Source organism: Protopterus annectens, chromosome 3.part0 (genome assembly GCF_019279795.1).
Source record: "Protopterus annectens isolate FY-2018-M chromosome 3.part0, PAN1.0, whole genome shotgun sequence".
In the NCBI taxonomy this organism is placed as follows: domain Eukaryota; kingdom Metazoa; phylum Chordata; order Ceratodontiformes; family Protopteridae; genus Protopterus; species Protopterus annectens.
The window spans coordinates 1,715,050,934-1,715,078,207 of NC_056731.1; the positions used below are offsets into that span (position 1 = coordinate 1,715,050,934).

At 43.6% G+C, this 27,274-nt stretch overlaps 1 protein-coding gene across 1 annotated transcript in view; it reads right to left on the bottom strand.

The window, feature by feature from the left end:
* KIAA0319 (KIAA0319 ortholog) overlaps positions 1 to 27,274 on the bottom strand; it is a 2,335,945-nt gene that overhangs the window by 1,700,233 nt on the left and 608,438 nt on the right. The gene's annotated exons all lie outside the window — the stretch shown is intronic.

Sequence of the window (27,274 nt, forward strand, 5' to 3'; positions counted from 1 at the left end):
TAACGCAACTGCCTGTGTACATCTAAAGTGTGCAAAATCTTTTCCCCTTATTTTGGGGATCTGCATAGAAAGTAGGCAAATGAATAGTTTGGTTTAAAGCCACACTAGAAACCACCTTAGGCATAAAAGAAGGATTAGTACGTAATGATACCCTATCCTTATGGAAAATCAAAAAAGGTTCTACCGCCATAAGGGCCTGCAATTCAGAAACCCTTCTTGCAGAAGTAATGGCCAACAAAAAAGCAGTCTTCCATGACAAGTATTTCAATTCAGCAGTAGCCGCAGGCTCAAAAGGTTGTAGAGTAAGTTTCTCCAACACAAAATTGAGATCCCAAGCAGGAGTAGGAGCTCTACGTGGGGGTCTTATATTCTTTGCCCCTCTAAGAAATTGCTTGAACAAAGGATGCGAAAACAATGGTGGGTCACAATCATAGTGAGCTGAAATTGCTGCAGCATAAATCTTAATGGAAGAGAAAGACAAACCTTTGTCCAATAACTCAGTAAGATATTGAAGAGCCACACTCAAATTAGGCTCAGAAATCTCCAAATTCTTTGCTGCACTCCAAAATAAAAATCTCTTCCATTTTTCTGCGTACACTTTCCTTGTACTAGGTCTTCTGGCTTCCATAATCACATTTAAAACTTGTTGAGGAAGTTGAGACCTGCTGTGCTTCAAAACAGAATATGCCAGGCAGTTAGATGAAGAGAGTGAAGTTTGACATTGAGCAGGTGACCGTCCCTCTGAGACAACAGGTGTGGAATCAAAGGTAAAGGCCATGGAGGCTTCCTTACCAGACTCCTCAGTAATGGGTACCAGTGTTGCCGAGGCCAATCTGGAGCTATTAAAATCATCCTTGGCTTGTCTTGTCTGACCTTTAGGAGCACCTTTGGGAGAAGAGGCAGAGGTGGAAAGGCATACACATGAAGATTTTTCCAACTGAAAGAAAGAGCATCCACTTTCCAAGCTGTGTGATGAAACCTCTTTGTGCAAAACTTTGGCAGCTGGTGGTTTAGTGGAGAAGCGAACAGATCTATGTCTGGAGTTCCCCATGACACTGTCAATTTCCGAAATACATGAAGACCCAGTTTCCACTCGTGGGGATCCATGATTTGTCTGCTTAACACATCTGCTAAGGAGTTCTGTGCTCCTGGCAGAAACCTTGCCTGAAGAGTTAGTTGCAAGCTGAGCGCAGTCTCCCATAAAATCATTGCTTGCCTGCATAACGGTAAGAATGTGTTCCCCCTTGTTTGTTGATGTACCACATGACAGTTGTGTTGTCTGTTAGAATCAACACCTGCCCTGGAAGAAGTAACTCCTTGAAAGCCATTAATGCAAACTGGACTGCTAACATCTCCTTCATGTTGATATGTAGATGCTGTAGTCTGGCAGGCCACTTGTCTTGTATCCACTTTCCATTTAGATGAGCTCCCCATGCAATGTCTGAGGCATCTGTCGTTAGAATCTGACTCGCCTCTGGCCGGGTCACAGAGAGTCCCTTGTTTAGGTGACATTCCTGAGCCCACCACAAAATTCCTGTTGAATGCAAGGTATTATTTGAATGACAGTGTCCAAATCCTGGCAGTGCTGTGTCCATACATTTTTGAGATACCATTGCAGCTTCCTCATATGCAGTTTGGCATTGGGAAGCACCAGAATACAAGATGCCATGAACCCTAAGGCTTGAAGGACTGTCCTTGCAGTCAGCCCGGACTGAAGAGATAGTTGATGGAAGTAAATGGAAAGATTCTTTTGTTTGTCCGGGGTTAAAAGGCCATCTGGGCTGCTGTATTCAGTCTCACACCCAGAAAGCACATGTCTTGAGAGGGTACTAGACTGGACTTTATTTCGTTCACAGAATACCCTAGGCATCTTAGCACTGCTATCACATATTCCAAATGCTGTAAAGGTCTTTCTTTTCTTGAGCCAGAATCAGGCAGTCGTCCAAGTAAGGATAGATTTGTATTCCTTTTAGCCTGAGGTAAGCTATCACTGGAGCCAGAACCTTTGTGAATACTCTGGGCGCAGTAGATAAGCCAAAGGGCAATGCAGAGAACTGATAATGGGAATTTCCAGCTCGAAAACGCAGATACTTCCTGCAACGTAGTCTGATAGGCACATGAAGGTAAGCCTCCTTGAGATCTAAGGTTACCATCCAGTGATCTTTGCCCAGCAGAGGTAAAAGCTGTTGTAACGTCAACATTTTGAACTTGGGAATGTCCAGATAAGTGTTGAGGATAGATAAATCCAAAATTGGTCTCCATGTGTTCCCCTTCTTTGGTACTAGGAACAGGCGAGAATAAAATCCTAGGCCCCTTTCTGGCACAGGAACCGGCTGAATGGCCCCTATTTGGAGTAACAGAGAAATTTGCTTGTGAGCCTCTTTTCTTTGTAGAGGAGGAATGTCTGGCATGCCTCTGAAAGGAGGCAAGGTATGGAAATAAAACCTGTAACCGTGGTGAATGATATCCAAAACCCATCTGTCTTGGGTAATTAAATCCCAATTTTCTTTGAAAAGAGCCAGCCTTCCTCCCAAAGGTGCTGCCAAACGAGAATGTACTGGCAGCTGAAAAGGCAGGTCATTGGGTCTGTTTACGAAAGGACTGACCCCTGCCCTCACCAGAAGTCTGAGCAGGTGAACTTCCTGTTCTAGGCCTAAAGAACCTTGAGCTCTGCCCCTACCACGTCTAGACCTACCCCTAGACTGGGAATCATAAGCAGGATATGTCCATCCCTTAGTAGGCCAATTTCTACTAAACTTCGGAGGCTGCACCTGCAAAAAATCTTTAACAGTTTGCATAGACTTAGCCTTGTCCTCCATTTTCTTTAAAACTGCTTCCACAGGTGAACCAAACAACACGTCAGACTGTAATGGAGCATCCAAAATCCTTGTCTTAACATGCTCAGCTAAATTCTGATCCCTCAACCAGGCGTGCCTACGAAGAACAGAACCAGTGGCAGCCACCCTCGAGGAGGCCTGTACAGCATCAAAACCACATTGCAAGGAATGCTTACCCACCTGTTCAGACACATGAACTAAATCCTGCAACTCTTTACACTCAATACCTTCCGCCAGAGCATCCACCTTAGACTTCAATTGTGAAAGGAGGTAATTCTGATATTTTAACATGTGAAACTGGCAATTCAACGCCCTCATGGCTAAAGTGGAAGAAGTATACACTTTCTTTCCCCATCTATCCAAAGCCCTTGCCTCTTTATCAGGAGGAACAGGATTTTTAACAACAGAAGCTTTAACACCTTTAGGCCCCTGAGAGACAGTTTCGGGTCTGCCCTAGGACTCTTAAAAGATACTTATGAGCTTCAGGAACCCTATAGTACCTATCTGGTTTAACTGGGGCAGGAGGCAGAGAATCAGGGTTCAGGGATGCCTCTGCAAAACATCTTCCACCACATTCAGAACAGGAGGTATAGCTAAAGGCCTATGCTGGGGTAAAACAAGAATTCCCTAAGCCTCTTCCTGGAATCAGAGAAATCTTGACCTTCCCATTTAAAATGCTCCCTCATGGAATGAAGAGTCTCTGAAAATGAAAAATCCTCAGGAGGAGAAGCTGAAGGCGTAGAATCATCCACATCAGAATCAGAATAAGGAGGATACTCCTGCAAGTCTTCAGCCGAAGACTCAGAAGCCTCCGAACACTGCTCAAAACTCTCAAACTCAGGTTCCACCCTAGGCCTCTTATCAGGAGGGGGCATAGAACCTCTAATCATAGTAATCAAATCCTCTGCCATTTTAAGCATATGTTTCTTAGGCAAAGATCCTGAAGAGCTAGGAGAAACCCCCACTGAAGTTAAACCTGGCCTGCCTCTCAAAGAAGCCTTGGAAACAGAAGGGGAGGCTCTAACCACCTTAGGAAGAGAGGGAAGAACAGCCACCTGAGAAGCCCCTTCAGCCTGGCCTACCTCCTGAGAGGACACATCCTGTAACAATAAAGTCTCTCCCTGAGACTCCAAAGAAACTCCTGGCAGAACCTCCGGCTCCACTGAGCCTTCTAAAGAACCGACGTCCGGGACTGTCGGTTCCTCCAACCTAGGCTTTGCTGCTTTGTCCTTGCGCTTTTTGGACGAAGCGGGCGTCGGGGCATCCGACGGCATTTTATAATTACAACGCTTCCCAAAAACTAACCTGGCACAGTCTAACCTTCTCTTAATAGTGCGTTTGTTAAATCTAGCACAAGAGCGGCATCCAACAACGTCGTGCTCAGGCCCTAAACAAGGTATACACAAGGTATGGTAATCCCTATGAGGTATCTGTTTCCCACAAGAAATACAGTTATTCACTTTTTCTGACATCCGGTTAAATACTGAGGCAAGAAAAAACCAAAATATTCCCCAACGGGGTACTTAGCCAACTTTGATTCGGTCTGAAACTCCGACTTCAGAAAATTTCAGAACGCCAACCTGCACTCGCAAAACTGCTTCTGCATCGGACCACGCGGCAAAAAAGACTGAAGATATGGTGTCGGTCATGCGCATTAGTACCCTGACGTCCTGACGTCAGACTAATGCGCCTTGACCGACGTCAGCCATATACTTTGGTATTCGGGCCGACTGGGACAGCGGACTACCCAATTGTTAGGACTGCAGCAATGTGGAATGAAGAACATCACAAACATCAGAGTCAATCCCAACCCCACAGTTCTGACACCAATGCTTTGTCTCTGGGATTCATCCCAATTCAAGGGAACAGGAGAAGAACTGGTCAGGGATGTAGTCAGGGTCAAAGACATGACTCTCTTCGGCTCCAACACCATTACTCTTGGAACTCTCAGATCCTGGGGCTTGAAAACTGAAGGACAAATCAGAGAAGTAGATACAATATTTTGTGAAGTGGATGGAAGGCTCACAAACCCAATGTGAGACAGAGATAGACTAACCCCCATCTGGATCTGAGCTCTGAAGAACTTCCTCATCATGCTGTTCACTTCTGCTTCAAAAGAAGTCCTGGAGAACCTGATGGATGAGGTGGTGGACTGAGGTTTGGAGTTCTTCCTCAAGGTTTGCATAAGAGGAGAATGGAGCCAAGGATATATCAGATCTATAATGAACTCAGGTGAATGAGTTCTCAGAGTCTGAGACACACCTAAGGTCTGAGCCAATGATTTCTGATCCATGGGTTGCACAGGAGGAGTAGAAGAGTGATTATGAGACCTGAATACTTAGGATCCATAGATTTTTTTCCTTTGGTTCTGATGAAGGCAAATCTGAAGTCCTCTATATCTTTTGTGAAGGCTCTGAGAATAAGGAAGTCTTCAGAGACTTTGGTGGGGATTTTTTTCTGTGTTCCAAAGGAGCCTTTGAAGACTTTTGAGGGGTCTGAGCTCCACAGGAAGAAAAAGACGAATGTGGAATAATCCCTTAAGGACTAGCTTGTCCCACCTGTCCGCTATAGCCCTGGAGTTAAATCCTGCACAGATGGTACAGTTAGTACCCAGGTGTGATGAGGTGTGATGATCCTAAACAATAAACGCACTCCCTCTGTACATCCAAGTTTGGGATTTTGTGCCCACAAGAAGTACATTTTTTAAAACCTGTTGGCTTTTCAGCCATAATGTACACTGCAGTTAACAAAAAAGAACTAAAGAAAATATAGCTTTTATCTTAGTTTAAAAATATAGACAAAAACACTACCCAAGAATGGTAGAAAAGGGATATCCTGTAAAACAGGGCAGGAAAAAATAGAGTAAAATTGTACCAACAATGGTATTTATGAGAATTACTTATTTTACGTAAGAAGGCTGATGGAGAAATCCAAAAAAAAAGAAAATTAGAGGGAGGCAAAAGTTTGAATATAAAAAGATAAAGGGTGTGTATGTGCGTGGATGTGTATGGGTCTACTACATTTTAACGAAAACACAGTTTACAGAATATCACACAGAACTGCCGAAAGTGCAGTTGAACGAAACCTCAGTACATAGAAGCTGACTTCACCGAAACAAAAAAAACACATGAAAGGAACCAAAATAAGACGTTATGTACTTACCATAATGTTCCATGTGAGTTGTTACTCTCGCCTTCATTATTACTGCTGGGTTCGGAGCCGAACATCGGCTCCAATTCGGCCAAATAGCAAAGCTCGAGGTCTCTAACAGCTCGAGGCCAAGCCCTATCCCACAATGCACCACTACATTCCCCAGATCTTCTTTGCTGCCAACTAGAGTAGAAACCTACCCCAGATTTCGAGGAAATCATACATCCAGGGTAAAGGAAACTTCTTCAAGAAAACCAAAACCAAAACCAAACCAAGTGATACCTCTCGTGCTTCCAGACATAGGAAGGGGGTAGGAGGGAGGGTCATAATAATGAAGGCGAGAGTAACAACTCACATGGAACGTTGTGGTAAGTACATAACTTCTTAATGTGAAGTTGTTTAATCTCGCCTTCATTCTTACTGATGGATAGTGTCCCCAGCACCACAAAGTTGGGTGGCTCACAGGAGTACCTGTTTCAGGACAGCAGATCCAAATGAAGCTCTGTCCCTAGAGGCCCTGTCCACTTTGTAATGAGATATAAAGGTATGTGGATTTGACCAGATGGCAGCTGCACAAATAGAATCTATAGGCAACCTGGTCAAGAAGGCTGCAGAAGTAGAAACCGCTCTTGTAGAATGAGCCTTGACCTTGTTCTGTAATGCAACACCTGCTTTACTGTAGATAAATGAGATACAATCAGAGAGCCATTTCGATAAGGTAGGTTTGGACACAGGTGTACTTTTTCTGGAATCTGAGAAGGAGACAAACAGCTGATCAGCCCTTCTGAGATCTTTTGTTCTGTCCAATTAAAATCGAAGTTGTCTATGCACATCAAGTTTGTGAAGCATATATTCCAACTGGTTTGATTGATTAGGAAAGAAGACGGGTAACTCACTCGTCCGATTCAGTGTAAATTCAGAACATACTTTGGATAGAAATGATGGACTCGTCCTGAGGGAAACCCTATCCTATGAAAAATTATGTAGGGCGGTTTGATGGAAAGGGCTTGCAATTCTGAAATTCTACGTGCCGATGTAATAGCCACCAAGAATATAGTCTTCCATGAAAGAAACTTCAGCTCACAAGAAGAGGCAGGTTCAAAGGACAGAATAATAATTCTGGACAAGATTAGATTTAGGTTCCAGGGAGTAGTGGGAGATCTAATCGGTGGTTTTAAGTGCATAGTACCTTTCAAAAAAGCCTTAGCCAGCTTATGAGACATGATATCATTTTCGGCTGCCCCTAAATGAAAATTAGAAATAGCAGCGAGTTGGACTCGAATGGTTGCTGCTGCAGCTCCTTCATTGAATAGTTTAGTTAGGAATTCCAGTATATCTGCCATAGACGCCTGGAAAGGGTAAATTTTATTCTGCTGTGCCCAAATGGAAAACCTTTTCCACTTACTGAAGTAAAGTTTCCTAGTAGATGATTTGTGTGACAACAAAAGGATATGTCGCGCTTCTTCTGATAGATTGTGGAACCCGGCTATTCTGGGAATTGGAGCAGCCAAGCTGCCAGTTTGATGAACTGAAGAGAGGGATGAAGAGCTCCTGATGAATGGGTCAACAGATCCGGCACTGGGTCCAGGATCCAAGGCTCCTCTAGTAGATAAGGCTTCAGAAAGGGGAACCAAATTTGATGAGGCCAATAGGGGGCAATTAGGATGAGTGTCCTGCCCAGGAAACTGGCTTTCTGCAATATTTTGGGAATCAGCGGGAAGGAGGGAAAAGCAAAAAGGAGTCCTGGAGGCCAATCGTGGACCACAGCGTCCCTTGGTGGCTGACCCTGTTGAGGGATCAGGGCAAAGTAGTTGCTGCACTTGGTGTTTGTGGAGGTGGCAAAAAGGTCGCAGCAATGCTAGCCCCATCTGCAGAAAATCATTTCCGCTACTTTGTTCTTGAAATACCACTCATGAGGTAGCAGAGTAGCTCTGCTGAGTCTGTCCACTATTACGTTGGATTTCCCTGGGATGTGCATTGCAATCAGAAAATGCTGGGTGGACTCTGCCCAATTCCATAATCTCAGAGCCTCTTGACACAGAGGATAGGATTTGGTTCCTCCTTGTTTGTTGATGTACCAGACGACAGACATGTTGTCCGACAGGATTGCAATCATCCCTAGGAGAAGACAGTCTTGAAAGGCCTGCAACGCTAGAAGAACCGCTCTTATCTCCAGGACGTTTATGTGCAAATGAGCCTCGTGAGCCTGCCAAGTACCTTGGGCTGTCCGTCCCTGATAATGCCCCCCCCACCCAATCAGGGAGGTGTCCGTGGTCACTGTTACGACTGGAGAGGGAAGAACAAATGGGCGGCCCATAATCACTGTTTCCGAAGTTAACCACCAGCAAAGGTCTTTCTTGCAAGAGTCGGTAATCAAGACTAGATGATTTTATGGTAACTCCTACTAGGTACATTGTGTGAAAAGCAGCCACTGAAGAATGCGCATGTGGGATTTTGCCAGGGGTATTGCAATAATTGCTGCTGCCATCGTGCCGAGCAGTTTGGGAATCTGTAATGCTGGTACTTTTCGTTTTGACAGGAGATCCACAATCTGTTGTTGAAAGACAATAACCCTTTTGGGAGGGATCTTCAGGGACATGCTGACCATGTCTAAGTCTGCTTCTATAAAGACTGTACGCTGCAACAGCAATAAGGAAGGCTTTTCTAAATTTATTGTAATGCCCAGCTGTGAACATAGATCCCTGGTAGCATCCCTTGCCCGAATAAGCAGATGCCTGGTGGGGGCGGTAAGGTGCCAGTCGTCCAAGTAAGGAAACACATGGATTCCTGAATGCCTCAAGTAAGCCATGACCACTGCCATGCATTTGGTGAACACTCTGCGGGCTGTAGTGAGACCACAGGGCAGTATCCGAAACTGGAAATGACTGGCTCCCAGCCGGAAGCACAGATGATCCCTGAATGGCCTGGCCATTTTGATATGGTAGTACGCATGCTGTAGATCGATAGAGCACATCCAATCGTACTTCCCTAGAAACGGGAGAATATACTGAAGCATGACCATCCAGAACTTTGCCTTCAACATATATTTGCAGAGCCTGCTGAGGTACAGAATAGTTCTCGAGTCCCCTGTCTTCTTTAGTACAAAAAAGAACCTTGAGTAAGTTCCGGATCCTTGCTGGTCTGCTGGGACTGGCTGGATGACTCTTTTTTCCAATAGTTTCTGGACCTCTATGGATGCTACATCCTGTAGACTGGGTGGAACGTCTGGGATTCCTTTTGTTGGTCTGGGATAAGAGTGAAAGGGGGTGGAATATCCTCTGGATATAACATTTTGTATCCATCAGTCTTCTGAGACATTTAGCCAGGTGCCTAGATACAAAGACAAATGTCTTCAGACTGCCTCCAGAGCAGGACAGTCGGGCCTCCTTTCAGGAGCACTGATAGGGTTTCCCAAGGAACTGATCCTTGTCACCCTGGTTCTGCGGACCCCCTCTGCCACGTGGGCATCATCTTCAACCATTGCCTCCCCCTCTGCCCCTGGAGGGGGCTTCACCTTGTGAATTCAGAAAGACTCCTTGGGTCTTACGGAACCACATCTTCCCACGCCATTGACCTTTGGGATAAGGTCTAGTAGGGGTAGAAAAACGGACTCCAATGGCAGATATAGTCTTACTGTCTTGCTCACATCTGGTGAGGGTCTCTTTTACTTTTGGTCCTAATAAGGAGGAACCATCGAAAGGGGCATTCAAAAATGACAACGTAAAGGGTTCCGCAAAGGAACATAAGCGCATCCAGGAATGTCTCCGCAGAGCAATTCCTGTACCCACAGCCCTACTCGTTCCATCAGCTGAGTAAGACACGAGGCGCATGGACGAGTTTACAATGGAATTGAGGGTAGCAAGCTGAGATGTCACCTTGTCCATCACCAAGTCAGCTACTGCACCCAGGAGAGCATCTCCAAGCTCTTTGAGGAGATCTCTTTGTAGACGTGTGAAGTGGGTCAGGTAGTTCAATGACCGAAGTGCAAAGGTCGTAGAAATGAACACGTGCTTCCCGAATCTGTCCATTATCCTAGACTCTCTATTAGGAGGATGAACAGATGTGGAAGTCTCCGATATCTTCTTTTTAGTGGCTGCCACCACCACCATGGCATCAACAGGTATGGGCCTAGATAAAATGGCCTTGTCATGGGGTGCTGATATGTACTTGTTTGGCCTTCTAGGAACAGGCTCCATAGAATCTGGTGACTCCCACGCCCTTCGAGATAAAAGATCCATTAACTCATCAAAGGGCGGAGACACCCATGAGGTGGAGGGTCGAGACCTGAAAGCATTCAGGAGCACTGATTCATCCTTGGTAGGGCTTTGGGGCTGCCAGTCCCCCCTCTGCTTAAGGATCTCAAGGATATCCCCGAAGGAAATATCCTCAGAGGGGGACCTTGGTGACCCTTCTGATTCCTCCAAATCGGTGTCCGACGTGATGGATTCCTGAGGGGAATCTAGATGTCTCCTCTTACATAGCCTCTTCCAAGGGACTTCCTCAGTGGGAATCTCTGGGGAAGTCTCGGAGGAGCAAGGTTCCCCAAGGGGACATCCTGAGGCTCTGGGTCCCTACACTTGCAGTGAACCTGTGGTAACGGAGAAGCAGCAGGCACCTTTTGGGAGGAGGTGGCCATATCAGAGGTTGTGAAAGCCCTGGGGGACAAAGTCCTCCTCATGGCATTGAAGGCCCCACGGCTCCGATGCGAGGAAGCACCCAGGTCCGAAGACACTGAAGACTCCTCCCACACCAGAACCACTGGCTCCGAGCCCAAGGTAGGAGCCAAACTTATCTGTGCTGACGCCCCAAGAGGAAGAGTCGGAACTGACGTATCGGTTCGACTCCCCCCCCCCCCCACAGCTGACAGGAGAGTGTCGGCTCCCAGATTCCATCGCCAGAGCAGAGGATATCAGGGTGGTCCATACCGACAGCTCAGAAGTGAATGTCAGCACCAACGGCTCCCCCAACGACTGACTGGCCTCCTCTGGCTCCGAAGTCTCGGTGCGAGTTGGAGGAGGAGCAGCAACAATAGGAGAGGACTTTGTCGGTTCTGAAGCTGCGAGCGTTGAAACCGACAGAATTTTTGCAAGCACCGGGTCCTGCACAAGTCTAAGCACCACTCGGTCCACATCCGAATCGGATAGTCTAGAAGCCCGAGAGAATACCACTGACAGAGCCAGTGACCCTAGAATCGGGGACCTCAAGGTAGGAGACACCGGTTCCAGAACTGGGGACCAGCTCCTACCAGCAACCTGAATGGTCGGTTCCGATGGCACTGGAGCTGAGACCGTAGCCTTCTTAGATAACTTCGGGACCGAAGAGCCCTTTGGTGCCGAACCAGATGATGATGATGATGCAGGAGAAGATGGTTTTGGATGACTGGAAGCAGAATCCAAATCTGACTGGAAGGCTGTTTTAACTAAGCCCCTTTCAACCAACTTATGCTTCCTCTCAACTAAAACCCTGGAGCTAAAGCCATGGCAAATGGAACAAACCTGCAAGTCTACCTCCCCTAGACAGTACACACACATGGAATGACAATCCATTATTGACATTTTTTATTGCATTTGGGACACCATTTAAATCCCGATTTAGCCTTCTCTGACATTCTGTTTCCAAAAAACAGTTATATCCAACTAAGTCCAAGAAAAAGAAGTTATGTACCTACCATAACGTTCCATGTTAGTTGTCTTCATCTCGCCTTCTTTCTTGCTGTTTGGGATCGGAGCCGACTCAGCCATCTTTAATAGCTCAAGAGCTGTTTACTGGCTCGAGGCTACCCCTTATCCCATGATGCCTAGTGATAGCTATCCAGATCTCATTTGAAATAGCTAACTCCAGACATAGCAAGAGAATAAACTAGTCCAAAAAATAGGTTGACTATACCTGCCATATTCTCTAAGTCAATAGAGGAAAAATAAGAGAGAACACAGCCAGTGAAACAGGAACTCCTCTCAGTCCACTAGGACAGGGGGACGGAGAGTGGGACACAAGAAAGAAGGTGAGATGAAGACAACTAACATGGAACGTTATGGTAGGTACATAACTTCTTTATGTTAAAGTGTCTATCTCGCCTTCGTTCTTGCTGGTTGGGACAGCGTCCCTAGCACCTAATATCCTGGATGGATCAGTGGAACAGACTCTTCAGAACAGTGGAACCAAAGTCAGCTCTGATCCTGGAGACCATATCCAGCTTGTAATTAGAAATAAAGGTATGAGGGTTTGCCCACATGGCAGCTGCACAGATAGAATCCATGGGTAGCCTACACTGAAAGGCTACAGAGGTGGCCAAGGCCCTAGTAGAATGACCTTTCGGTTTAATAGGTAACTCTTTGTACCTTAACTGATAAATGAAAGTAATAGTGTGTGACAACCATCTAGACAAGGTTACCTTGGAAACTGGGAGACCTTGTTTGCCTAAGGCATAAGAAAGGAATAATTGGTCCGACTTCCTTATTTCTTTAGTTCTGTGCAGGTAAAAACGCAATTGTCTATGAACGTCCAATTGGTGTAGTTTGTACTCTGCCTTGTTGGTATGATTAGGGAAAACACAAGAAGATCTATAGATTGGTTTAAATTATTTTCTGAGCAGACTTTAGGAAGAAATGAAGGATTAGTCCTCAGAGCAACCCTGTCCTTATGAAAAACCAAGTAGGGAGGACGAACACATAATGCCTGAAGTTCAGAGACGCGTCTGGCTGAAGTAATAGCTACCAGAAAGAGTGTCTTCCAAGATAGAAACTTGATGGAGCAGGACACTGCTGGCTCAAAAGGGGGCAGAATTAAGGAAGTTAGGACTAAATTAAGGTCCCCAGGAGGAGGGGGATCTCTCACTGGAGGCCTAAGAAGAGTTGTCCCTCTCAAAAAAGTTTACAGAGCTTATGAGACATAATATTAGAATATGACAAACCAACATGAAAGTAAGAATGGCCGCTAATTGTACCCTGATCGTAGCGGAAGCAGACCCGGAGTGAAACAGTTGTGCTAGGAATTCCAGAATTTCGTGGACTGGGGCTGAAAAGGGATTCACATTCCTAGCCTCTGCCCAACAAGAAAAACTTTTCCATTTGCTAGCATAAGTTTTTCTCGTGGTAGACCTGTGAGAGGAAACGATAATCTCATGTACTGCTGGGGAAATGCTGGGAAGCCTGGCTAAGGTTGGAAGTGGAGCAACCAAGCTGTGAGCTGGAGAGTTTGGAGGAATTGATGCAACCCGCTTGAATGATGAATCAGGAGATCTGGAATTGGGTCCAGAGTCCAGGGTTGATCGAGAAGGTAATGGTGCAGGAACAGGAACCATATCTGTCGAGGCCAGTAGGGGGCAATGAGGATCATTTTGCAACCCAACGATTTTGCTTTCTGTATGAGTTTCGGTATCAGGGGAAATGGAGGGAAAGCATAAAGAAGTCCCTGAGGCCAATCGTGGACTAGAGCGTCTCTGGGTATGTGATCTGGAAGCGGAAGAAGGGAGAAGTAGTTGCTGCATTTGCTGTTGAAGGTGGTGGCAAAAAGATCGCAGCAAGGCTGTCCCCATTTACGGAAAATAAGATCCGCAGCTTCCTGATTCAGAGACCACTCGTGAGGCATGAGGATAGCTCTGCTGAGCCTGTCCGCTATGACGTTAGATCTCCCAGGGATGTGCGTCACAATCATAAAACATTGGGAGGAAATCGTCCACTGCCAAAGTCTGAGTGCTTCTCGACACAGGGGGTAGGATCTGGTTCTGCCCTGCTTGTTGATGTACCACACCACTGACATGTTGTCTGTTTGAATTGCAATGTTCCTGGAAGGAAGAGAGTTTTGAAGGGCTTGCAATGCCAGGAGCACGGCTCTCATTTCCAGGACATTTATGTGCAGATGGTACTCGTGAGGTTGCCAAGTGCCTTGGACTGTCCTGCCCAGATAATGTCCCCCACACCCTATCAGGAAGGCATCTGTCATCATTGTGGCTACTGAAGGGGGTTGAATGAAAGGTCTGCCCTGAGTAATTAGTGGGGAGACCATCCACCAGGAAAGATGTCTTTTGCATGCATCCGTGATCAGGATCATGTGAGTCATGGGGAGCTCTTGGAAAGACCACTGCGTGAGGAGAAGCCACTGAAGAATTCTCATATGAAAACGCGCTAATGGGATTAGAAGAATGACTGCTGCCATGGAACCCAGAGTTCAAAGGACGTACCTGACTTGGATCCTTTTGCTCTGCATCAGAATCTGTACTTGCTGACGAATTGCAGATACCCTTTCTAGTGGTAGCCTTGCAAACATATCCCTTGTGTCTAAGTCTGCTCCTATGTAAGTGATAGATTGACAGGGCAACAAGGCAGATTTTTTGAAATTTATTGTAATGCCTAGCTGGGAGCAGATTGTGATTGTGTAGTCCCGCGCTTGCAGGAGTTGATGGTGATAGCAGTGAGGAGCCAGTCGTCTAGATATGGAAACACCTGGAATCCTTGACGTCTCAGGTGAGCCGTGACCACTGCCATACATTTGGTGAACACACTGGGGGCTGTGGTGAGACCAAAGGGCAGAGTTCTGAACTGATAATGACTGGCCCCCAGCCAGAAGAGAAGATATCTCCTGGAGTGCCTGTCCATCTTGATATGGTAGTACGCGTCCTAAAGATCTATCGAGCACATCCAATTGTCCTGACCCAGAAAGGGTAGAATGGACTGTAGCATGACCATCCTAAACTTTGTTCTTTGTACAGACTTGTTTAGTCTGCTGAGATCCAGAATTGGTCTCCAGTCCCCTATCTTTTTTGGTACTAAAAAGAACCTTGAGTAAGTTCCGGATCCGTGCTGGTCTGCCGGGACTTCCTGGATGGCTCTTTTTTCTAGCAGTTTTGAAACTTCTATTACTGCTTGCTCCTTCAGATTGGGTGGAACATCTAGAAGGGTCTTCCTTGACTGTACGGGGGGTTGATGGAAGGGAATTTTGTAACCTCCGGATATAATGGACTGTACCCATTTGTCTTGTGTTAAACTTTGCCAGGCTTTTGGGTAAAGTGAAAGTCTTCCCCCGACTGCCTCCAGAGGTGAGCAGCCGGGCAACCCTTTAGGGATGCTGGAAGGGCTTATCAGAGAAAGATTCTCTGTTGCCCTGGTTCTGCGGACCCCCTCTGCCACGAGGGCGGCTTCTATTATTGTTGTTTCCTCCTCTGCCTCTGCAGGAAAAGTCACTACGTGTGTCAGGCAAGGCTCCCTGAAATGTATGGAACCACATCTTCCTACTCTTCTGACCCTTGGGGTAAGGTCTAGAGGGAGTGGAAAAACAGACTCCCACGGCAGAGAGAGTCTTGCCTTCTTGCTCACACCTAGTCAAAGTGTCTTTCACCTGTGGTCCAAAAAGAAAGGAACCATCAAAGGGACTGTTGGTGAAGGATGCTCGAAAGGGTTCCGCAAAGTTACACAGCCGCATCCACGCATGCCTCCTAAGGGCCACACCCGTACCTGCAGCTCTACTCGCCCCATCGGCTGCATAGGAAATGAACCTCATGGAGGTGTTAACAACAGAATTACGTGTCGCTAGCTGGGAAGCTACCTTGGCTTGTGCTCCCTCAGCTGTTGGATCTTGAAGGGTATCTCCGAGCTCTTTAAGGAGATCCCTTTGAAGTCGGCTAAAATAACATAGGTAGTTCAGTGACCTCATTGAGAAGATCGCTGAAATGAACATTCATTTCCCGTATCTGTCCATTGTTCTAGACTCCTTGTTAGGGGGATGGACAGACGAAGAGGTCTCCGCTAACTCTTTTTTTGTTGGCTGCTGCTACCACCATGGCATCAACAGGAACACCTTTCGAAAGGAATTGTTTATCCTGGGGTGCTGTAATGAATTTAGCAGGTCTCCTCGGAGTTGGTTCCACTGTATCCAGAGCTGACCAAGCCTTTTGAGCCACCACTGTCATAAGTGGATTGAAAGGCGGAGAAACCCAGGAGGTGGAAGGTCGGGAACCGAAAGCATCCAGAAATACAGACTCATCCTCGGTGGGGGCTAAGGGATTCCAGTTCCCCCTCTGCTTAAGCATTTCTAGGATGTCTGAGAAGGAAACATCTTCAGAGGGGGATCTCGGGGACCCTTCAGAATCATCTAAGTCTGTATCAGAAGTGACAGACTCGGGGGAGTCAATGTGCTTCCTCTTACACTTTTTCTTCCGAGGGGGCTCCTCTGAGTGATTACGAGAGGCCTCAGAAGAGGAGGAAACACCCAATGGGGTGTCCTGGAGCATCGGTTCCCTACGCTTAGGGTCTGGAGGAGGAGCAGAGGTTGGCACAGGCATTACAGGGGACGGAGCCGGTGGGGCTGAAAGTGGAGCTGACTCAGAGGACAGCACACTCCTCATGACATCAAAGGTGTCCCTGCCATGATGCAGAGAAAGCTCCGGTTCAGAAGAAATAGGAATCTTTCTCCGCACTGAGGGGGATGGCTCCGAGGCTGATGTTGGAGCCGAGCTCACCTGTGCCAAAGCTCCAAGAGGGAGAACGGGGTCGGACAAGGATCCGATGCCACTCGTCCCCTCGGAGCCAACGAGGGAGCCACGGTGCCCAGATCCCTCAATGGAAGGTACCACCGATTGAATCGAAGCAGACATCGGAACCAAAGGAGATAGAGTTAACGGAACCGATGGTTCCACTACTCGAACCCCAACAAACTCCGACTCCGAACTCATTGGAGTCGGAGGAGGAACATCAAGAGAAGTGGACGAAGCCACTCTCTCCACATCATGATCCGGCAGCCTAGAGGATCGAGAGGAGTGAGAAGATCGGTGACTATTCTCGCTCTGAAGTAAAGGAGACCGAGGAGCCGAATGAACCGACTCCAAGGAAGGGGACCTCAGCCTCTTGTGGCTCCGCGACGGCTCCGAAGTCTCTGATGGAGCCGACGGGGAGATTGTCTTGTCGGTGCCAGCTGGAACCGACGTAGAAGGTAAATCCTGTATCAAAGTCGGCTCCGAAATTGGAGCCAACGGCTTAGTGGATTTAGGGGATTTCACTGGCTGTGAGCTCTTGGCCGGTGAATCCTGGGGTTTTAACAGATCCCTAAGAATCAACTTATTCTTACGCTCCTGCAGGACTCTTGGACTAAAGGCATGGCAAACAGAACAAGAGTCCTGCTGGTGCACAGCGCCTAAACAATAGACACAAGAAGTGTGCCCATTTGTCAGAGACATTTTCTGACAGCATGAGTCACACTTCTTAAACCCAGAAACCTTAGTTTCCTTGGACATACTGTACTGGAGAAAGGAAAACAACCAATTTAACCAACAATAAAAGGAGCAATTTTCAGTTCTACAAGAACAAAAAACACACCTACTGAAAAGGCACACAAGTACTACCTAGGAAGGATATAGATAAAGTTTTTTTTTTTTTTTAAGAAGGTAACAGGAAAGCTACTAATTTAAATGGCTAGCCTATAAGAAAAAGCAGTAGGAAAGCCTCTAAGTTAAATGGCTAACCAGGGGGAGGGGTGGGGGAGAACTCTCTAAGTTAAATGAGTTCTACAAAAAAGAGGGATAGTATAGATTAAACAATTATCTACCACAGTAAAAACACTATCACTAATAATAAGATATTAGAAGAGTTAAATTCTAGTAAGAATTTACACAAAAAATTTTATACAAGCCTGAGCCAGAAAAACGACACCTCGCAACTGAAGCAGCAAATGAGATCTGGGTAGCTATCGCTAGGCATCATGGGATAAGGGGTAGCCTCGAGCCAGTAAACAGCTCTCGAGCTACTGAAGATGGCCGAGTCAGAGCCGAGGATCGGCTCAGATCCCAACCAGCAAGAACGAAGGTGAGATAGACAACTTAACATCTATATAAATATATATATATATATATATATATATATATATATATATATATATATATACATATATATATATATCTGCCTAAGGGTGTAAAGTAGTTATTATACGGCAGCAATACTACAACAAGAGCCTAACCAGCTAACAGTATTAGCAAAAGCCTGAAGTTTGAAAACAAAAACGGCCAAGAAAACGGCCAAAAGCCTAACCGGCTAAAGTAAGAGGTGCAAAAAACTGCAGCAAGCCTATACCAGGCTGGGATAGAGCTAATAATACCACATAAAGCCAATGACCTTAACTAAAATAACAGGGCCACGCCCAAGTATCTTAACACACTAAGAAATAAAACTTATCCAACAGGAAAAACAGTCCAAACGGACAACAAACCAACAGTTTTAGTACTACTATCTAAAACACTATAATAGAGAGAAAAAGGTTAGAATTTTTTTCAAAATTCACACATCTATCCAATAAACAACCAAGAGCTGTAAAGAACACGCAATCAGTTGCAGCGGCAAACTAGCTCTGGTGAATGTAGTGGTGCATTGTGGGATAGAGCTTGGCCTCAAGCTGTTTGAGACCTCGAGCTTTGCTAATGGCCGAATCGGAGCCAATGTTCGGCTCCGAACCCATCAGTAAGAATGAAGGTGAGATTAAACAACTTCACATCAAAAATTTTGGCAGGGGGCAACCCCCTGCACATTATATATACCAACTCAGAGACTGCATTATAGTATGAAAAGGGTAAATCTCCTTATCCCCACTGTACCATGATCAGCACCAACAAGCTTCGACTGCTATACCAAATACATTCCCAGTAATGGCTTAAACAAATAAAGACAAAAACTGCACCTGTTCAGCAATACCACTCCAGCAGTGGTGATCTGTGTTCAGGGAAGTCAACTTCGATGTACTGAGGTTTCGTTCAACTACACTTTTGGCAGTTTAAGTTCCGTGATGTGACAGTCGGTAAACCGTGGTTTCATTAATATATATATATATATATATCTATATATATATATATATATATATATATATATATATATATAGGGATCCATCAATATGTTCAAAGTTTCACTACTTCGAACCCCACTTCACCGAGTCCACTTGTTCGAAGTAGTGAAGCTTCGAACATTGACTTCGGCAGTCACACTACAGCGCGGAATGGGAAGATTCCCTTTTCCCCGCTGTAGTACGATCTCGGAGTTGGTATATTTAAGTAGGGGGGTGTGGGGGGCCCAGCCCCCCACATGGGGGGTGCAGGGGGGGTGCTTACCCCCTGCAAAAACATGTTTTTTTTTTTTTTTTTTTTTTTGGGTAGCCCGGGGAACTAGACTTCAGCGAAAGTGCACTTTCGTTTAAGTGGACTTTTGCTGAAGTGTAGAGTTTACTGCTCTATTTCAAAGAAGTGTATTTTCAATGTAAAGCAGTAGACCCATATATATATATATATATATATCTATATATATCTATATCTATATATCTATATATATATATATATATATATATATATATATATATATATATATATATATATAGGTTTACTATCATGTCCAAGAAGTGCCTTCCGTCATAGATGGCAACATCAAAAGGCTGTTTACCAAGTGGCTAGATCTGGAATGGAAAGTCAGCAAGCAACATCATCGAACATTGAATGCAACATGTACTCCAATGGCCACATTTCCAAAACAGTGAATATCGAACCATAGCTATTAACATGGTTTGGCAAGGGGTCAGAACAACATTTTCATCATACCAGTTTGGCGATGTGAGCACTCGAATGAAGGCACTTCGTGGACATGATAGTAAACCATACATATGTAAAAAAGTACACTTATGGATACCTAAAAACACCTATTGAATACTGTCATCGTAGATCCACATCCTTGCACAATGCCGGCAAATGACATCTGAGGTATTAGGGATTGATAAGGGCATTATCTGTAGGGGGAGGAGCTTGAGAGTTGGTTCCAAAGGCTGTGGAATGCAGCCGAGTCAGATCCAAGGATCAGATCCTTAACCCATATGTTGAGGAAGAAAAGAAAAACATCAGATCTAACAGTTAAGATAGGAGGAGATGAGATAAAAATGGTCATGTATAATGAATCACCAGGGAAGTCTCCAGGAATAAAAGCTAATCCTGAGGAAGTATGGGAGTTAGGAGAAATGAAAATTATAAAGATTGGGAATATTTTGTTTAATAGTATTTTAAAAAAAGGAAAAGCACCATCAACTTGGAAAAATGCTTTGGTGGCTGTATTATCCAAAGAGGGTAAAGACCCATCAGACCAAGTTTCATATAAACCCATTTCAATTTTAAATCATGATCACATAAAGAATGGTAATGGCGTTGCTAAAATTGACAGGTATGGATCAATGGGGTTTTGTTGAGGGGAGGCAAACATTTGACAACATTAATAAAACTATAGTGATCCAGAGGGAAGCAGATTGCAAGAAAATACCATTATTTTGTGGATCTGGATGCAGAGAAAGCATTCAGAGTACGCTGGGATTTTATGAGTAGAGTAATAGAAGTATTTGAATTCCCTGATAAAATAAATTTATTTATTTATTATTTTATATTTATTGACATTTGTTGACCGGGAAAGTCCACTGGGTCAGAAACCCATTTTCAGTGGAGGCCCGGGGAGAAAAGCTCCACAGTTAATCAAATATTACATAGAACAAATACAAAGTGAAAGAGACATACAAACACAAGCATAGCGTGGGGAGTAAATATTGTCAGACTGCATGGAAACATAATAACATACTTTCAATCCACAAGAAAGTAATCATAACCCTTAGAAAATTACACATATCATAAGTAGGAGAACCAGTCGTATAGAGGAGGAAGAAAACAATTTAACAGAGGGTTAAAGAGTAGAATCTGAGTAGTTAAGGTGTGAGGTTAATGGCGCTTACACTGTATTTTACAGGTATAGCTGGGATTATTTAAATAGTGGGGTTTTAGTGCAGCTTTAAGGGCTATTAGGGAGTCAAGTTGAGTAATATGTGAGGGAAGGCTATTCTATAACTTGGCAATGTTGTAGAAATATAGCCTTGTCCTGCTCTTTTGTTGGGTTTAGCTACATTTAAAAGTGTCTTTTCTGAAGACTGGAGGGTTCTAGTTGGGGTGTATGAGTGTAAGACAGACTGGAGTGCAGGACAGCTGTCAGGTTTGAAAATTAGCTTATGAGCAAGTGTTAATTGAGTATAATAGAGATTGTGGTGAAATTCAAGCCAGGGCAGGTTTGACATAGCTTTGCAGTGCTGTGAGCAGTTAGGCATGTTAGAGGCGAATTTTGCTATCTTGTAGTAGCACGATTGCAGCTTATTACTGAGGGATGTATGGACGTTGGTGAAAAATGGGGCTTCCATACAAGAGGGATGGGATAAGCAAAGTGTTTGCTAGTTTTATCTTTTTTTTGTCTAGGTATAGTTTATGTCGGTATAGTTTGCCAAGTTTGAAATGGGCTTTCTTTACTGTACTGAGAATGTGTTGTTCAAAAGAGAGTTTATCAATAGCGATTCCTAAAGGTTTTGCAGATAGCACCTGTTCTAGTTCTGTATTGTTATGTGAAAAAATCTTGAATTCTGTAGCCGGAAGTTTTAATGGAAATAGTAACAGTTCAGTTTTTTGTGGGTTTCCGCTTTAATTGAGCATCATTTAGCCAGGTTTCTATGGAAGTGAATGCATCTTGGGTGATCTTCTGAAGGTTAGTGAAATTGTTGGAGAAGGAAATGATCGATGAATCCTCCACACAGTGAATTAATATGCTTTGCTGGGAGGCGTTATTAAGATCATTAATAAATATATTAAAGAGTAGTGGTCCTAAAATGGACCCTTGTGGGACACCTGTGTTATTTGCCAGATACTCTGAATGTTGATTTTACCATCTAACTGATTGTTGTCTATCATTTAGGTAGGAGGAAAACCAGGCTAATACGCTTAGAGTGCATCCAAGTTTTTCTAAATATTGTAATAATGTAGGGTGTGATACTGTGTTGAAAGTAGGAGGATATATGAAAGATTTGAGGCAAAAATGAAAAGTGGGGAGTTCCTGTCCAATAAGCTGAGTTTGAACAGAAGAACCAGACAAGAGTGCTATCTTTCTCATTTGTTATTTGCTTTATATTTAGAGCCACTGGCAAAGAAAATAACGGCCTCAGAAATGTAAGGATATTATCGGTATGGTAAGCAAGGAAAATTGCTTTATTTGCTGACGATATTATTTCTTACTTGAATCCCGAAAAGGACATTACAGTGTTCTTGAATTTTTTGAGACAGTTTCCAGCCTTTTCGGGATATAAAATTAATGAAAATAAAGCAAAGGCTATAGGCAGAAGGCATGCACCCTCACACAAATTGGTTCAGCAGTACCCATATTTATGGGGGGGGGGCACAAAAAGGTGAAGTATTTAGGAGTATGGACTTAAAAGACTTATTTTATGGCAGCTAAGGATATGTGGAAAGACACTAAACAAAAGATAATTAAAAAAACTTAGAAACTAGAAGTTCTTGTTTATGGATATGGATAGTAAAATGCAAGCAGTGAAAATGTTTTTATCTCTTAAGTTTTAGATACAGGTCAGGCATATTTTTATCAATCAGAGGAGACATTGTGAACAATAATTAATACAGAATTGAAGGAATTTATCTAGAAGGGGGAAAAGTTAAGTGTCATAAGCTGATTCTCCCAGTAGAACAAGGTGGTTTAGGATCACCTGATTTATAGGGTATTTTAAATTGACAAAAACCCTACAGAAACTGTACTGCCCCAGACACAGTGTATGATGAGCGAAGAGGAGAAGCCTGGCATAGAAGAAGTAAGAACAGTACTAAACAAATGAAGTCAGGGAAAACAGCAGGCTCAGATTAGGTCACAGCAAACATGAAAAAGATGCTGGGTGAGATAGGGTAGAAATGGCTCTTGAAGGTACACATGGCAATGTGGAAAGAAAGGTGTATCCCAGATGAATGGAGAATAAGCATACTCATTCCAACGTATAAGAGTAAAGGAGATATCCACAACTATGGGCAGTACAGAGGTATCACATAGCATGAAAGTTCTGGGAGAGGGTGATAGATACACAGATACACAGAGTAGTATAAGGAAAGATGGGAGAGGAGCAGTTCAGATTCAGATCAGGATGCAGCACAACTAACCCAATATTGGCAGCAAAACAGATAGTGGAAAAAAGTTAGAGATGAGGAAAAAGTCCAACTGGGCATTCTTAGACTTGGAAAAAGCAAATGACAAGGTCCTAAGAAAGATGATTTGGTAAGTCCTGCAGTGGTTCTAAATGGATACACAGAATAGTAGAAAGTAAGATGGAAGATGCGCAGTTCAGATTCAGATCAGGATACAGCACAACTGACCCAGTGTTGGCAGTGAGACAGATAGTGGAAAGAAGCTGGATATGAGGAAAGAGTCCAACTGGGCATTCCTATACTTAGAGAAAGAAAATGATAAGAGACCAAGAAAGTTGACTTGGTCAGTCCTGCAGTGGTTCAAAGTCCCAGAAACATTGGTAGAATTAGTGCAAGCAATGTACAAGGACCTAATGACTCAAGTACGAACAGTGTTCAGTCTCACTTAGGGGTTCCCAATGGGAGTGGGTGTGCACCAGGGTTCAGTTCTGAGACCACTGCTGTTCGTACTGGTAATGGACTACATTAGCAAACAGATCAGATGGGACAGATCAACAAAGTTGCTGTTTGTAGACAATGAGGCATTAAAGACAGACTCTGAGCAAGAACTGCAGCAAAGGATAGGGAAATGGAATGCAAAACCGAAGTCACATGGGATGAAACTGAGTACAGATAAGACAGCTGTAAGTTGAGCAAATGTGGAAAATCAGAATAAAGTGAGAACTGAGATAGAAGGGAAAATAGTGGAGCAGGTTAACAGCTTCAAGTATCTTTTAGGGGTGGTTGAGGAGTAAGGAAGTCTGGATGAGGAGGTCAAAGCTAGAATCAGAGAGGCTGCAACCAAACTGGCACCAAGTGTCATGTGTACTATATGGCAGTAGAATGCCAAAGAAGCTGAAAAGTAAGGCATACAAAACAGTGGTGTGACCAGTTCTACTGTATATTTAAGGAAACCCGGGCAGTAAAGACAGAGCAACTGAGGAAGCTAGGGGTGCTAGAGATGAAGTGCCTGAAATGGGTGGTAGGGTGCACACTGTGGGACAGATGTAGAAATGAGGAAATAAGAGCAGAAGCCAAAATAGCTCCAATTGCAGAATAGGTCAAAGAGAACAGATTACAGTGATGCGGGCACATGTGCAGTAAAGCACAAGACAATCCAGTGAAGAAGATTTGGGACATACAGGAAGAAGGCAAAAAGAAACAAAGGCATTCAGCAAAGAGGTAAATGGATTGTGTGAGTGAAGACCTGTGACAGTCAGGCATATGTGTCAAAGAAGGCAGGAGAGTGACACTGAATGAATAGAGATGGCGACAGTTGACACAACACCCTGACCCCATGTAGAAAATGTTATAAAAGAGGTTGATGATGATGATTTAGAGCTATGTAATTAAGGCTCATATACATAACACAAGCAGAAGGTTAGAATTCAGAATGAAAAGGATTAATGATGACGCTCAGATGGAGTTCAAGAAAGGAGAAGGAGAGGGATTTCAGATGGAGATACTTGAGGAGAACAACCATATAGAATATTATATTCCAAAAGTTGTAGAAAGTATTCTAAGAACTTAGCCAACACAGAATGGAAAAAGGAAATTTTGCCAGTAGGTATGAATGAAAGTAGGGGTATAGAAAATAGACAAGAGGGGGTGGAATTTACTGGAGAAAATTGGCAAAGGAACCAAGGTATAAAGAGCTAATAACTAAAATGAGAAAGGTAATAGACTGGGATGAGGCCAAGAAGAAGTCTGGACTGGAAATTAGAGACTACCTTCCCTAGCAGGGATGGACTTGAGTGTAGGCAAATAGAAAGGGAATGGGGAGTCCTACGTTAAAGACCTGCTCTAGTAAAGCTTGTAGTTGAATCTACAACAGAAGCTGCTGTGAAAAACAGGAAAATTAGTAAGACATATAAAATACTGCATGATAACTATAAGAATCAATCAGAGGAGGATACAAAAGATTAGGAAGACAGACTGGAAAAGAAGCTTAAAAGGGAAAAATAGCAGGATATATGTATGGCACCCAAGTATGCAACAAAATAAGAAAGATTTAGGATGTTTGTATAGGTACTTTTATACACCAAAAGGATTTCAAAGACTTTTTCTCAGGTAGATAGCAAATGTTAGGAGATGTGATAGGGAAGAAATAGGTAACTGGGAACATGTTTATTGGGAGTGTAATTAGTTAGATTTTTAAAAAATCCCTACAGAATACTCTGTTAGAAACAGCAGGGGAGCAAATGACTGTAATTAAGGAAATTACTCTTGAGCTGAGACACGTGGCCCAAATTGCTTAGCCATAGTAAAACCTTATTAAGTTTAATTCTGCTGGCTGCTGAAAAAAAGCTATACTAGAAAACTGAAATCAAAATCTAAGCCAATTGTATTTAAAGTATTGAATATTTTAAAAGAGATAAAATAACTGGAAATCTGGAAATGGGATCTTTAGAAAAGTGAAGGAACAAATAACATAGAAATGAATCGAATTTGTGGAAGCAATACATACAAAATTTTCAGGAGGAGATGAGGTTTAAGGGAAAGCAGGAATTGAGCAATTTATATAATGATGGAATAAAGGGGAATTGTAAAGAAAGACAACATATATGTAATGTATAATCTGTAAATGAAAAAAAATGTTAGTGTGTTTTCTTTTCTTTTGTATTAATGTATGTGTACCTATGTCTTATGTGATAATTTAGTAAAGGTCCTTAAAAATAAAAAATAAACAAAATGGTAGGGAATTCACAGGAGGATTCAGGACCAGCTTACAGCTGAGAATAGTATTTGATAAGCAGTTAACAGAGCTGAAAAGGGTCAGTTGCATACTCTGACAGGAAAAATAAACTTTTTATAGCAAAAACTGTCAAAGATCCCCCTCAGGACTAAAGTATAGGCCCTCCAAAAATCATAAGTTAAACCCTTGTTATTTTTACAATAAAAATAAAATTTTTACACAGGAGTTTCCACATATAAGCTAAACCATAAAGTGTAAACTCTGAGGTCAAAGCAATGTGCAAAGAAATCAGAAGGGCTGAAATGCCCTAAAAGAAACTATTCAAATATTTTTTTGGAAAATAAATGTGTGGAAGGTAATCCCCAATGGGTTCCTTATCTGCCCATCTTTGGCAGAGTGCAAGCCAACTGTCAATCATCTGAATCCAGCAGAGGAGCACACTCTTCAGTGGCAAGAACATTTTTGGCACCCTATCCACTGTTTTTATTTTATACCGCTCATACAGAGCAGAGGTTAGGGTATATGGAAGAAGCCCTGAAGCTTTGGGAAACTGACCAGTTGCACCAATCTTTGACAGGACATTCCATACAGCTTAGGCTACTGCAGCAGTGATCTAAAGATAAACATCAGAATTAACTGGTATTGATTCAGTGACACAAAAAGGCCTAAAGATTTGTGAATCATGTATTACTTTGTTACAAAACTAAGCATGTGGGTTTTTAGGAAGGGTGTGACCAAATGGGTTTCTTAGCTACCTCAGAGGGCTCACTTTCCAAGCAATCTCAGGCAACTCTGGCACAGGCTGCTTCAAAGCTAGTGTGCTTCAAGGCTATATTTTAGGCCAAAACATTCTCCTTACCCATCAACAGTCTCACCCTGTACCTCCTTAAACTGCAAATAACAATGTAATCTGACAATATTCCCCTATTAAACATAGGCAAAACACCTGAAAGAGTCTAAAACAGGCTGCAAAATAATTTCATCCACCCCTGGAACTGGTTATTTGCCTAACAGTGCTATAATTAGCTCTAAAACAGAAAGTATGATCTTTACACAACAAGATGTTATGGGCTACCACTGCTTTTCTGATCTTTGAAGCACAAAATACCACTATTACTTGGGACCAGCAGCAGAAGCATAAAACCCTGTCCATATATTGTAATGAAGCTATGTTATACAATGTACTCAAAAAAGTACAGGTGTGCAAGTTAATATACAGTAACAGTAGATGTTCGAATAGCTTACTATTGCAGTGGCATAAATTTATATGGGACATATCCTGCCAAGGTCATCATTTGTCCACCCACTATGCTAAAGCTTTTGGGCACATTTTTAGCACACTGTACATCTGCTTAAGTATGAGAGCATACCGATACCAAAATTCAGAGCTTTCTTGCACTGAAGAGATAGCCTGAAGCTCAATGCTCTAGAAAAAACATTAAGTAGCCAAAAATCATGTTATGTCAGAAAAATGAACAAAACTGACAGGGACCCCACCCTGGCCAGGGCTATACAGAAAAAAAAACGGGTGGAGGGAGAGTGTTGGTACTGCACTATATTCATGACTAGATTGCTGTTGCAGTAAGGATGATTGGC